This window comes from Prunus avium, chromosome 3, assembly GCF_965620075.1.
Source record: "Prunus avium chromosome 3, drPruAviu1.hap1.1, whole genome shotgun sequence".
NCBI lineage: Eukaryota > Viridiplantae > Streptophyta > Magnoliopsida > Rosales > Rosaceae > Prunus > Prunus avium.
Window position 1 is genome coordinate 29,591,334 of NC_142286.1, and position 15,816 is coordinate 29,607,149.

At 34.6% G+C, this 15,816-nt stretch overlaps 2 pseudogenes; both read left to right on the forward strand.

Annotated features, from left to right (window-relative positions):
* The first annotated feature begins 2,349 nt into the window (after positions 1–2,349).
* LOC148295909 (G-type lectin S-receptor-like serine/threonine-protein kinase LECRK3) lies at positions 2,350–4,014 on the forward strand (annotated as a pseudogene).
* A 2,810-nt stretch (positions 4,015–6,824) lies between these two features.
* LOC148295910 (homeobox-DDT domain protein RLT3-like) lies at positions 6,825–15,596 on the forward strand (annotated as a pseudogene).
* Positions 15,597–15,816: the final 220 nt, after the last annotated feature.

Here is a 15,816-nt window from a genome sequence, read left to right on the forward strand (position 1 = left end):
CTCACACTGGGCTCATATATTAGAATATTATCTGATATATCTATATTGTAAGGGCAATTTGCTAGAAGTGCTGACGTCACAGACTCACACTTTCTCCATTTCGAGTTGTATTAAAACTCTCTTCCTTTCCATTTGGAAGGCATGAATGAAAAAGAATCCTTTACAATTTGCTTTTGTCTGTCTTTTCTTCCTTTTTACTCTCTAGTCCTGACAGTTGCAAACATGACAAGGCTAAAAGTTCTTAATCTCATGTGGAAGATCATCTGGGGTACCATACCTCAATGGTTGTACACTTGTAGCAATCTTGAGTTCCATCCCTTTATTTGAATCTCTTGCGAGGTGAAATTTCAAGTTCCATTGGAAACTTGACGGCCATTGTCAATCTTGACTTGTCTGCTAATCAACTTGAAGGGAAAATCCCAAACTCATTGGGAAATCTTTGTAAGTTGACAGTTCTTGATCTGTGTCAAGGAACTATTTCAATGGAAGCATATCAGAAATATTGGGAAGTTTGTCAAGGTGTAGTTCAGGTCAAATGGAGTCACTGAAGCTGTCAACAAATGATTTTTTAGGTCCACTATCCGATCATCTAGGAAATTGCAGACATTTACACCTCCTTGCTCCTTCAAGTAATTCAATATCAGGTCCAATTACAGTGTCCTTGGGAAATCTGTCATTCCTAGAAGAGGCAAGCATTTTTTAAAATCATTTTAATGGAACTCTTCCAAAAACTACTGGTCAACTCAAATTGGTAATGGTTTCTTATGTAAAGAGTATAGCCCCTCGACAATAATATTTATCAAAAAAGGACCCCAGTAAAGCCAGGCGGCTATACAATTTTTTTTAGGCTTATTTACTGTCCTCTGAAACTTGGGTCAAATCTCACTTTACCCCCCCAAAGTTAAAATAACCCACTTTCATCCCTTGACCGAGGTTTGGTGATCTACTTTGCCCCCTGCCATCAGCACCATTCAAACTCTGTTAAATCTGATGACATGGTAGGGGTGTTTTTGTAATTTTGTATATAAATAAAAATATAATTAAATAATTTTAATAAATAAAAATATAATTAACTAATTTTAATAAATAAAAATATAATTAAATAATTTTAATAATTAAAAATATAATTAAATAATTTTAATAATTAAAAATTAAAATAAATTTAAAAAATACCACTGCCACGTCATCAAAGTTAACAGAGTTTTGGATGGAGTTGACAGCAGGGGGCAAAGTGGGTCACCAAACCTCGGTCAAGGGATGAAAGTGGGCCATTTTAAGTTTGGGGGGGTAAAGTGAGATTTAACCAAAGTTTCAGGGGGCATTACTGTATAGCCGGGCGGCTGTACTATCCACGAGTATAGCCGGGCGGCTGTACTATTCGCATTATAAAAAGAGACCCGCCTGTCGCCTAGCTCCCATTTCACCACTTGTCAAGAATATTATAGCCACGCAGCTATACTATTTTTTATAATAAAAACCGTAGTATAGCCGGCCGGCTATACTCTGTTTATTATGAAGCAAATATAGAGGATGAAGATCAAATTATACTAGCTGATTGGGCATATGGTTGCTATAAGCAAAATAAATTGCAGATGTTATTGGAGAAGGATAATGATGAGGCAATGGATGACATCAAAATGAGGCAGAAGTTTGTGATGATCGCGTTTTGGTGCATTCAAGAAGATCCATCACTTAAACCGACCATGAAGAATGTCACACAAATGCTTGAAGGAACTGCTGAAGTCTTAGTCCCACCAAATACATCCTCATTATATGTTTTATCTAAGTGATCACAATTATACGTGATTATTGTTCGAAAAACCGCTAAGCGGTAGGTATGGGAGGCGCCTAGGCGTTTTTTATATTTTAAATTTATATAATAATTATTTTGTATTATAAATTATAAATTTATACCAAATTTAATATAAATAAATGTAATATATATATATATATATATATATATATATATATATATTGTGTGTGTGTGTGAATCATATATATATATATATATATATATATATATTTGTGTGTGTGTGTGAATCATATGATATATGCTTTAATATAAAGCAGAGGGTTGAAATAAAAACACAATTAAGTTATGTTTTAGTATATGGGCCCAAGCCCATAAGAGAACCTTGTTAAAATACTAGCCCATATATGAAACACAGCGTTTCACTAACACTAGCTTCACCTTTTTTTGGACGAGCCATATCCTCACTTATCTCTCATCTCTCCGCCTCCATCACCTCCCATCTCTCTCTACCTCCATGGTCTCTCTTCTTTCTATGACGAGTGAATAAGAAGCCGTCGCTGCCACTGGTTGGGTCGAGAAGAGTAGAGAAGCAGCCACCCGAGCCGCCCAAGCCCGCCTAGACCCGCCTAGGCCGATCTTTCCATGCTGCCATGCAAAATATAATGCAAATTGTCATGTTCATAAACTGTTTGCCATGAAGTACTCCTCTAAACACTGGAGACATATGCTCCTTGCTCCCATGGCATTTGAACTACCATATCCCTTATGCTTTCTACTTCTCCTTCTTCAACTCGCATATCTTCGGGTTTGTCCCTCATTGCACAGGACGATACATCTTTCTGGGCTTCACCATCTGGAGTATTTGCTTTCGGTTTCTGCTCAATGATGCAGCATGAAAATAGATATGGAGTGTTGATTCTGCTGGCACTGGAGTTTCCTATGCAGCCATGCTTGACACAGGAAATTTATTGATGGCTAACCGAATTCAATCAATTCTTGGGAGATTATTTGTTACTAGAGATTATTTGCTGCCGAAAGAATTATGAGGCAGAGATAGAGGATGAGATCAAATGATACTAGCTGATTGGGCATATGATTGCTATAAGCAAAAGAAACTGCACATGCTATTGGAGAATGATGATGAGGCAAAGGATGACATGAAGAAGATGGAAATGTATTTGATGATTGCATTTTTGTGCATTCAAGAGGATCTAAGTGGTCAAAATTTTATTTTATATCGATATCAAAATATTTCTGTGTTTGATCATGAAGGACTCAAAATTTTTTCTCTATACATTAGGATAATATTTTTTTAAATTTTATTTATCAATTGGATATGATTTCGGAAGTCTATATTTCATTCACTCCCTCTTTTCGGTCCAACACCATTTCTCTTCATCTCTTTCTTCACTCTTTCTTCTCTCTTTCTTATCTTGAAGAAACGAGTGTCTAATGTCTTATTTTGAACTGTTTTTATACAGGCTATAAATTTGGGATTACTCTAAAAACAGAGGAAACTTTGTCGGATTTTCGGCGCAATTCTATTATTGTATAGACAGTTTGAACAAAAAAATTTAATTCACAAGATTTTTCGTATAAACAAATTTCCTTGTATATGAGTTTATGAGCAATGGTTCTCTACAAAGCTTGCTCTTTGGGGAGTCAAGACCAAGCTGGAACCAAAGAAAGGAAATTGCCTTGGGCACTGCACGGGGGCTTTTGTATTTACATGAGGAGTGCAGCAGCCAAATCATACATTGTGACACTAAGCCTCAAAATATTCTTCTAGATGACTCTTTCACTGCAAGAATTGATGACTTTGGCGTAGCCAAGCTTTTGAAAATTTACCAGACGCAAACCACTACTAGATTCAGGGGAACAAAAGGGTATGTGGCCCCGGAATGGTTCAAAAGCTCTCATGTCACAGTGAAGGTGGATGTTATAGCTATGGAATTTTGCTATTAAAGATTATTGGCTGCAGGAAGCATTATGAAGCAAAGATAGAGGATGAAGATCAAATGATACTAGCAGATTGGGCATATGATTGCTATAAGCAAAATAAACTGTACCTGTTACTGGAGAATGATGATGATGAGGCAAAGGATGACATGAAGAAGATGGAAATGTATTTGATGATAGCGTTTTGGTGCATTCAAGAGGATCCATCACTAAGACTTGCCATGAAGAATGTTACACAGATGCTTGAAGGAACTATTGAAGTCTCAATTCCACCAAATCTCCTCATTATATCTTCAATGTAAGTGATGGTTGGTGACACCTGGTAATACCAGTGAAGTTGTACTGCTATTAGAATATTCTAGCAGTATAGCCATAATTTATGAAAAAATGTGAATATCTGCTGCACATTAGTAACAAATGCCATAATTTTTTGGTTGATTATTATGGTTGAATGGTTTTTTTCATTATTATTATTTTATAGTACAAATAATTTTTTTTCTTTCACAATTTTCTTATACACACCATGAAAGTCTTCAAAGGCTTACGCCTAGGCTTACGGGACATGACGATTCTAAGACTTTCGCAATATAAAAGACTGGAAAAGACTTGTAAAATTATCAAAGTATAAAGCCAAACTCCATGCTATCTGGTTTATATGTTCTAACAAAGTTAGTCAAACCAAACAGGAAGCACTATCTATATATTATTCATAGGCTTTTTATCACAAAAGGTCCCTGACGTTTGCGAAACTATCAGATTGCATCCTTAAAGTTTTTTTGTATCACTCATGGTCCCTAACGTTAATATAAGTGTTCTTAAATAGTCATTCTGTCAAAAAAAACTGTTAAATTCAGGGATATAATTGTCAAATCAATCCAAGATTATAAAATATATATATATAATTCTTCTCTCTCCCCTCTATCTTTTCTGTTTCCTTTCCTTCTCTCTTCTCTCTCTCTGTCTCTTTCTTTTTTTCTTCTTTCTTCCTCTCCCCGAGTTCAGCTCTCTTTTCTAGTCAATATATATCAATGGAGGAGGTATGGCAAATGGGGCGTGGACTGTCTTACCCATTGTGATTGCAATTAGAAGGGTTGGCTTCTTTGTTTGATTCACTGGAGTGGAGATGGATCCCTTGTGAACAAAATTATGCAGCTTGAATTGGTCTCGGAGCAGTAGTTGTGCAAACTGATCAGCAAAAGACCACTATTCTTCCCGGTGCTTTTCTGAGTTCTCTTCCCACCTGAAGTGTTTTCCCAAGCTTTAGTCCATACCAATAGCTCAATGAACAGAAATTTAGAACGAAAATATATCACACCAGACTAAATTGAAGTGCAATCTCTGACAGCAAACAAAAGCTTCTCCACAAACAAAGAGTTAATTTTTCCCTGGTATTTTTTTTTTTTTTTTTGGGTCTGAAACATGGGTTTGCTGTTTAGACATTGGTTTCCGAGATGATTTTTTAATTTAGTTAAGAAAATCCAATTTTTGAGTTGATTTTTTTCACTAATTTATGGGTTTTTTTTTTCTTTCTGTCATTGTTTATTGCATCCTTGATATATATTGACTAAAAAAGAGAGCTGAAAAAATCGAACATGGAGGAGATGAAATGGGAAAGAGAAAACATGGGATGAGTGGTCTATTGTTTCTCTGGTTCTCAAATGGCGGTGCAAAGTCAGATATGGTTATTTTTTAGAGAGAGAGAGAGGAGAGAAGGAAAAGAAATAGAAAAGAAAGAGGGGAGAGAGAAGATTATATATATATATATATATTATAATTTTGAATTGATTTGACGATTATATCCCTGAATTTAACAGTTTTTTTGACAGAGGGACTATTTAAGAGCATCTATATTAACGTTAGGGACCATGAGTGATACAAAAAAACTTTAAGGATGCAATTTGATAGTTTCGCAAACGTCAGGGACGTTTTGTGATAAAAAGCCTTATTCATATGTGTATAATAGTTGTGGGAAATCATTATTTAATAATGCCGAACAAAGCATCAATTTTCCTAAAAACAAGAAATTGCCGCTAAGATGCCAAACAAATCATTTCATAATATTGGCATACACAATGCAAAAGATGTTCATAACGGCTTCGTAGGAAACTCATCTAACTTACAAGAATATATCTCTAGGCTCATCCCTCATTGCTGTGAATGCTAACTCTTTCTTACCCTCATTATCTGGGGAGTTTTGTTTCCACTTACCCTTAAATCATTTGATATTTTAAAGAACCAATAGCGACAAAGTTCATTGCACATGAAAGAGGCTAACAATGGCAGAGACAGAAAGCTTTGAAAACAATGAAAAATATGTGTGGAATGATCCAAAAAGACAAATTTCCATATCTGTCCATACACCGTGTGCTAAAATATGATATTTGGTTTGAATATATTAGGTTGGGTTTTATTCTTCTCCATAAGGAGGTATATATAAGAGTTTACATAAGTGTTTTACAAGGAATTAAATACAGTAAAGGATTAGGAAAGTATCTCCTAATTATACAATGATTTGACAACTATATAAAATAGGAAAGTAAATTCCTTAATTAATCAAGGAAATAAATCTCTTTGATTAATTAGGAGACTCCCATTTCAACACCGTGTAGTTGAACGAAATCATTATTCAGTTAAACAGATTCTTAGTACACTGAACAAAGATTCAATTTGAACAGCAAGAGAAATCATATCATAAACATTTGAATTTTTTGTGTATATCAAGGGAGGACTGCATTTGTTTGTCATTTTAGCAAACTTATGTGGGCAGCAAACCAAAGCATAACACATTAATTCAGTTAAAACATATTGCATGGATTGTCGATGATCTTAAGGTACTGTAGGTGACTCCACAGATGATGGTATATAAAGATATAGCAAATGATGCTCATCAGCAGTTTCACCATTAACTCCTTAATTATGTACCATAGCTTTTGAACTACCATATCCTTTTTTTTTTTTTTACTCCTTCTACAGATACTGCCATTTTCAATCATTGCTCAAACTTACAACAACATATCTTTGGGCTCATCCCTCACTACAAAGGACAACAATAACTCTGTCTGGTGCTCACCATCTGGGGAATTCGCTTTCGGTTTCCAAAAGATTGGTAGCGATGGTGGCTTCATACGAGCCATCTGGTTTAACAAAATATCCAAAAAGTCTGGTCAGCCAATGGCAACAAGGATCCACAGTTGAACTCACTGCACATCGCCAGTTGATGCTCAGTGATATTGCAATAGGCAAACAAAAATGGATTGCTGACTTTGGTGGTACTGGAGTTGCCTATGCAGCCATGCTTGACACAGGAAATTTCGTTCTGGCCAATAGAAATTTAAACAATTTGAGGGAGAGTTTTGATCAACCAACTGATACAATCCTACCAACACAGACTCTAAAACTAAACAACACACTCCTCGCTAGCTACACGGCGTCCAACTACTCACGAGGGAGGTTCCAGTTTGCACTACAATCTGATGGAGCACTCTCGCTTTATACAACAAATTTCCCATTGGATACTCCTAATTATGTATATTGGTCAACACACACTGAGGGTAGTGGTTTTGAGGTCATCTTCAACCATTCTGGCTCTATTTACCTTACAGCCACAAGCGGAAGCATACTTTATATTCATGTGGTACATTGTCTGTGTTAGAATCATTCATCACCTTCCATTTCCTACCAACTGGTTTTTTAATATCATACAAATGCATATGCTGCTAGTGTTCGAAAAATCGGCCTAGGCGGCCGCCTAGGAGGCGCCTAGGCGCGGCCTGGGCGGGTGGGCGGATCCTTCATCTCTGAGAGCTTTAGGCAGCACCGTGTGGTAAACTAAGCGAAGAAAATTTGGCTGGATCTGCTCCACGAGCTTGCGGCGGCAGCACCAGGTGGTAAACGCGAAGAAGATGACCTAATGGAATACGCTATAAGTAGAATTTTAAAAGTATAGCCAAACGGCTATACTCTTTAAATAGAATATTTTCAAAGTATAGCCGCACGGCTATTCCCTTTAAATAGCACAATCTTTATTTCTCTTTTTTAATTACTACCCTTTAAATAGCACAATCTTTATTTCTCTTTTTTAATTACTTTATTTAGTAGTTATGTTTTAATTATTATTTACTTAGTGAATAACTAGTATTTAAATATTTTATTAAATAAAATATTTTTAAAAATAATTACCATTTATTAAGTAATATAATTTATGAAGTTAATTAAAATATTTATTTATTCACTAAAGAAAAAATAATTAAAACATTTAATTACAAATGAAAGCAATTAACAATGAGTGCTGCTAAACGAACCCTAAAATTAACTGAGTACACCCTATGATCTAAATACACTCTAATATTTTAATCAAAATGTAAAATTAACTAAGTACACCCTATTTAACTACCAAAAATACCCCTAGTACACCCTAATACACTATATCACACAACACCCTAATACCAATCCCAAATCTATCACCTTCTAAAAATCAACAACCACTTGAGAGTCCTGATGTTCTCAAAACTTGTTCTCCAGATAAATTGGTTGGTGATTCACATCTATTTTATGGCTCCTTGGTCACAGCAGAAGAACTTTCAGGTGCTCCTGCAGAAACTATTGGAAGGAGTTGTCATGGAACAAAGTACAAAGCTATGCTTGACTCAGGTCATGTATCGGCTGTGAAATGGCTAAGGGAGGGTATAGCAAAAGGAAGGAAAGAATTTGCAAGAGAAGTAAAGAAACTAGGAAACATCAGACATCTGAATCTAGTTTCTCTACTCAGTTATTACTCGGGCCCAAAGGAGCATGAGAAACTGATTCTATCAACTTATAATAATGCACAATCGTTGGCATTCCATCTCCATGGAAAGACTGTTATCTATCCTTCATTTTATTAGGATTTGAAATAAGAATCTCCCGAATATTGTTCCATGTGTACAGCTTGATTTTACTAGCAATTCTTTCTCCCCTCCAAAGAAATAAGATTTCGCCCTGGGCACTAAGCAATACAAAAACTTATCTATGTTTGATTAGGGTTAAATATGGTGAGTAGATAATATTTATTAAAATTATATTTGTTTCCCAATTCAATATATCTTTTTTGGATCGTCCAAAAAAATAATATATCTTTTTTGGTCATTTTATGTTAGGATAAATTAGTAATCCAATAACTACTTTGATAGTAAGGTGTACTCAGTTAATTTTAGGGTTCGTTTAGCAGCACTCTTAACAATTTAGCACTTTCACGTTTAATAATGTATTATACACATACGTACGTATTTTTCAATAATACATCCGTGTTCTGCACACATCTTAGAGAATCAGTAAAGTTCACATTTTTTAAAAAGAAAACGTACAATACTCATATTATACATGTTTGTACAAATTTGTCATGTTTAATACACGTATTTTTTACAAAAATTTCAATAAAACACATAAAATTCACGTATTATACACATAATTCTCACATATTATTGAATACAAATAAGATATATTAAAAAAATGTAAATAATTTATATTAAAAAATAATATAGTGGCCGAACATTTAAGTTGTAATTTGCAAAAAAATTTGCCGAATAAAACACGTATGTATTTTATTCATATTTTTTCCGGTTCCGTATTTTACTAACTATGAATGAATGTACAGCCATGAGGCTATACCAAGTTTTTTTTTTTTAATCGTACAACCGCACGGCTATACTTGGTTTCTTTCTAATTTTTTATTATAAAAAAATAGTATAGTCGCTCGACTATACTCGGATTTTTCCAAATTTTTTTTTTTTAAATCATATCGTCAAGCGGCTATACTCGTTCTTCCCTAATTTTTTTAAAACATAGTATAGCCAAGCGGCTTTACGGTTTTTGACGTGGCGGCTAGCACTAAGCGGGTGCTTTTTTTAATATATATATATATACATCGTATAGCCGAGCGGCTATACCCGATTTTTTAAGTGTTTGAAAAAAATAGTATATCCGCATTTTGACACGTGGGCCTAATCCCTGGGAGGGTCCTCTTTTGTTTTTTATAAATAGTTTTATAAATAGTGTATATAGCCGGGTGGCTTTACTGGTTTTTCTTGTTTTAATTTTTTTAATAAATAGTATATCCGAATGGCTATACGCTTTACATATATAGTTGAATCCTTTTTTTTCTTTTAAATTGTTTTCTCCGATTTTTGTTTATCGATAAAAGTAGTTTAGAGCATTATTCATTACTATTAGGCCATTATCCAAGTCTCTATTGTCCCCTTTTGATTTTTTACTTTTTCAGAGTTATTTCTCTTATAAACCATTTAGTACTTTCACGTTTAATAATGTATTATACACGTACGTACATATTTTTCATTAATACATTTGTGTTCTGCACACATTTTAAAGACTCGATAAAGTTCACATTTTTTAAAAAGCAAACATACAATACTCGTATTATACAGGTACATACACATTTTTCATGTTTAATACACATATTTTTTTACAAAATTTTTAATAAGACACACAAAATTCATGTATTATACACAAAATTCTCACATATTATTGAATAAAATTAATATATATTAAAAAAATAATATAGTTGCTGGACATTTAAGTTGTAATTTGCAAACATTTTGCCGAATGAAACACGTACGTATTTTATTAGTATTTTTTCTCATTATGTATTTTACTAACTATGAATGAATGTACAGTCACACAGCTATACTCAGTTTTTTTTCACCTATACTTGGTTTTTTTTAAATAGTACAGCCGCTCGGCTATACTCAGTTTTTTAGTCTAAAAAAATAGTATAGCCGCTCGGCGATACATGTTTCTTTTTAAAAATAGTATGGCCGCGCGGCTATACCTAGTTTTTTTTATATTTTTTCATATTTTAAAAAATAAAGCCAACCTTAGGCGGTTCCCTCCACTCTAGAAACCGCGTGAACCGGAGCCTTTGCTCAAGCCACAGGGTTCAACTCCACATCAGCTGATCACCCAACCCTGTTTAAAATCTAATATAAGATGAGCATCTTCAAATGGGTAACTGTATCTGATAAACTACACAACAAACCATAGAATATATATAACAGTAAGGCGATAACTCTTCTATTCAGCATTCCAGCTCTACCTGCCTGCCTCCATGGAGACGAGTTCTCTATAACTCTACCCCGGAAATATATAAATTCAATGGAAATGATCACCTAACACAATATTTTACATTAAGATATCAATTAAAATCATGTGGTTACATATTGTCTGTGCCAGAGACTCAGAACCTTGTTACATGCATGCATTTGAATTTTCCTATGCTTTTCTTCATGAAATGCATTTATATATCCTATATTATAATATTGCAGGTCCATTGCATAGCTCACATGTAAATGCAGACACAATAATTAATTGGGCTTCTTAGATCTAGGTCCAAAACGATTAGTTGTCATTAAGCTAAGTCCTCATTGTTTTGGTTTTAGATGCAGGTCCTTTGACTTTTATTACTTTTTTTGTTGTATCAATTTTACCCTTTGAGGTAAATAAAGAAACACATTGAAAATCCAATTTAATGCATTATTTCATTGTAATTGAATTTCAAATTTTAAAATTTGAATTCTTTCCTTGTGAATATTTACCTAACATATGGATAAAATACAATTTAATCAAAAAAAGTAAAGACCCACATATTATACTAATCGATGAGACAAGCACCCACATGAAATTATATACCTATGCATCAGGTAAACACCCAAATATTGAAAACACAACATGTTTAATACTTATCAAGTTGATTCGTGGTGTTTAAGCATAGCAACAAATAAAAAACTTGAGAAAAACAATATAAACAAGAGAACTATTGATGACGTTTTTATGTACGTAATATATAGGTACTATGAGCGCTAATGTGCTTTATATTAATATAGGTATATATATATATAGGTAAAATTTTCTAATGTACCTGGTCACTAGGTAAATATAAGATTATGTACCTAATTACTAGGTAAATGTGAGATTATGTACATAACTTACTAGGTAAATATAGGATTGTACCTCATTATTGGGGGAAGTATGAGATAATACATAATCTACTTGACATATAGGTATCTTGTTATTTTCAATATACCTTTTTTTTTTCTTCTTCAATTTGCCTAATAAAGAGGTCGTAAAAAATAAGAAAGAGAACCAACCATTTTTTTGGGATAAAAGAAGAAAAAATTGAATGGAAGTACTCAATAACTAAGCATCTTTATCAAATGATTTGGCAGGGATCGCTAAACCCTTTAATAAGGACAGAAACACTGTGCCGCTGGTTTTGGTTCAAAGCAAGGTGCAATGCGAAGGGATGCCCTTAGCAAGGTCTTCTAATTTAACCCCATAGTTGCAATTGATTTTTCTAAGCTCCATTTCCTCCCTAGTAAATGTATTTAATTATCAACACATATGTATTCTGCAAGTTAAGTGCTATAGATGCCCAATAATATGTGTTCATCACCCAAAACCTTGAGCATTCAAAGCCTTATTGGCAATAGTCATTTAACATTTGTCATTACCCCGAATAATCTGTTTCTACCTTGAGGCAGAGCCCCAGTTGGATAGATTCATTTTCCATATTTAAGGACCAAAATCAGAAATTTTAGGTTTTACATATAACATGTAGTGATTGAATGTTAAAGGAAATAGTTTCTTCAGTTTTGTTTGTTGGCTTTATCGTGCATTCCTAAATAACATCTGTTGAGCATATGTTTATTTGTCTCCGCTAATTGTCTCTGGTATTATTTGCTTTAATGACTAGACATGCGCATGAGCCTTTATTTACTTTCTTATGGTGGTTTTATTTATGTTCTACAATGTTGCATAAACCTATCTATAAATGTGAAGTTTGGTTTTTCAAATTGAATCTTTTGTTATCTAGGAAATGAGCCTTATGGTGAAGTATGGTTTACGTCCAGGTACTTTGAAGGGTGAATTGTTCAAAGTTCTGCTAGAGCAAGGAATTCATGGGTTGAAAGTTTCTGAGTTGGCGAAGTCATTGCAGGTAATTTTCTTGAAAATTTCGTTATCATAATCTCTCATGTTTTAATCATTAAGTTGATACCAGCCAAGCACAGCATTCCACTCGAATTAGTGATGGACTTTGTTTTTGTTTTGCAGATTTCTGAATTGAACCTTTCCAGTGGAATAGAGGAACTAGAGTCTTTAATTGGTTCAACTCTTTCAAGTGATATTACATTATTTGAAAAGTTTCATCATCCACATATCATGTGCATATTAATTTTCTGAAAAGAAAATGGAGGAATCCCAATCAGATATCGAAGACCCTGGAGCAGTTGATGATCACCTCGGTGATAGTGGTACATGTAGCAGTGATGATGATTCTTGGAGCAATTCAGGAAATTCCAAAATTAAAAAGTTGACTTATATGAACCATGACAAAAGTAAAGATAACATGGTGATAGTATACACCGAAATTGATGAGAGCCATCCAGGAGAAGTATGGTTGTTAGCACTGATGGAAGGTGAATATTCATATTTAAGCATTGAAGAAAAGTTGAGCGCAATAGTGGCTCCAATTGATCTTCTTTATGAAGGTTCTAGTTTCATAATGGAGGTAACATATATAGAATCTTTGCATGGACATTGAAACCTTTTCTTTGTTTTTATTTTTCCCACTACTATGAGGTTGCCCCGTTAAATGGAAATACTTTGACAATAAATATTATTTGAATATTCAATGAGATTCAAGTAACTGTAATTATTATGGTGGTTTATAAGTTTAACATTTTCCAACGTTGATATTATCCGACTTTTACTTTTGTATTTTCTGTAACCTTGAAATTAAAAATAATAATTAAAAAAAATAAAAAAAACTGCTAAAAAAAGTTTACTTTTTTTTAATAGAGGGCCATTTTAATACAATGTTTAAGCCCATTTTACAAAACCCAACCCGTTAGGTTAGATGTCTTCTTCTTCCCAGCGTAGTCTACACTCCTTCCTCTCGCTGTTTCGACTTCATTCTGGTTCAGGGGCGAAAATTAAGAGGTTATCAACTAAACAACATGGCATGCCCAGGCCAACCTGGGCCCATGCAGGACATACGAGTGGTGCAAAATAAGATTACACATTAAAGTTTCACCCTATAGATTCTTCAGGGTCAATCTCAAAGTTCTCTGACGAGAGATTCTCTACAAAAGAGAAAAATGGAAAAGAAAGAGAAGTGCGGTTCGACTTACACCCAATGCAATCTGTGTTTTTGGGGTCTGATCGTAGATGCAATAGATACTGGCTTTTCTTGGGCCCTTGTAATGCATATGACCCTGGACATAGAAGGGTTTATTTCAAATCTTCAGAAGATGGTCACTGGGAGGAGATTGATACAGAAGAGGTATTATGCGGAACTTTTGTTATACGATCAATGTGATTGTAGTACATATTGCTTGACCTTGTATAAGTTATAATATTTACTTGCTTTTTCTTAAACCAATTGCAGGCTCTGTGTGCTTTGTTGTCAGTTTTGGATGACAGGGGTAAACGAGAGGCTCTTCTTATTGCAAATGATTCTCTGCCTTCATCTGGAGTTGTGGCTCTTGAAGTTAGAAAGAAAGGAGAACAACAGAAACAGAAATGGAGCCGAATCCAAGCATTTGATTCATGGTTATGGAATTCCTTTTACCTAGATCTTAATGCTGTCAAACATGGTAAACGATCCTACTTTGATACACTTACTAGATGTGAAAGTTGTCATGATTTGCATTGGAGAGATGAGAAGCACTGCAGGATTTGCCATACAACATTTGAGCTTCATTTTGTTCTGGAAGAAATGTATGCCATCCATGTAGCCGCATGTAAGGAGAAAGAAGCGAGTGATACTTTTCCTAAGCATAAGGTCTTCTCATCACAGATTCACATATCCAATCACTATAAAAGCTGCAATGCATGCAATTGAGGTAACCCATCATTTGGATTTTAGCTTTGCATTTTCTGATATTTGTTTGTTATAGTAATGAAGATGTCCTCCAGTTAAAAAGATTTCAAGCTACACATATCTTTGATAGACTGGAGGAGAATAGGACTTCAGTTGAGGATCAACCTAGGAATGAATTAAGTGGTCATGGTTTGGATAATTTAGAATGTGACTTTGAGATTTATGTGCAATCAAATCCAATAGCTTTTATATAATAAAAAAAAGAAGATAAAATCTCTGAAGTGCAATTAGATTTTAGATGAAGGGGTGGGGGATGGCGGGAAAACAAGGCCAAAAGAGGAATTTAGCATGAGTTACTGGGAAGGGATTGATGAAAATGCGTACTGCTGTGAATGGAGCAGAATGGCGCATCCACCTGCCCTATCTGATTAGTTCTGGCCTCTGGTAGCCAACCCTAAATAGTGGGATTATTTTAGTTGGATTTTGGGGCCTGAACCTTTTGATTGTCTGGTGCTTAAAACAGGTTGTCTAGGTTATATATAGAAGACATTTCTATTCGCCCCAAATTTTTTAATGTTTTTCCGTGCTATATTGATCTCCACCTCCCTCTGCTTTGTGCAGTCATGCCAGAAGATGCTGTGTTGGGTGCTTGGAAAAAATCTGCTCATAAGCTATGGGTGAAATGACTAAGACGTACCTCATCTTTGGCTGAGCTTTTGCAGGTTTTCTAGTTTCCTCATATCACACTATCTATTTTTTGTTTATTTTCTAGTTCGGAACCATCAGTTTCTTTATTGTTTACTCGTGCAGGTTCTTGGTGATTTTGTTGGTGCCATCAACGAGGACCGATTATATGAATGCAATATAGTGCAAGGTTCTTGTAATTTTAGTGAAGAACTGATTGCGTCCTTTGCATGTATGCCCCAAACAACATCTGCAGTTGCACTCTGGTTGGTGAGATTGGATGCCTTAATTGCTCCATACTTGGAAAGAGCCCATACTGGAAATTAGTGTCAGAGGTAATGATTGAATATAATGCAGATTGGTGCTTGACAATTGATAGCTGTTGAAATTTTCGCCATCTTAAAAGCTTCTTCTACTTCAGGAAAGCATGCTCCAAAGCAATAGCACCGCCTTTTTTCGGTAGATTAGCCACATTCAATCCCACATTTTTTTGACAGATTGAGGAGCATTTAGATGTCCATATTATACTGCCAGCTCAGTGGAACTG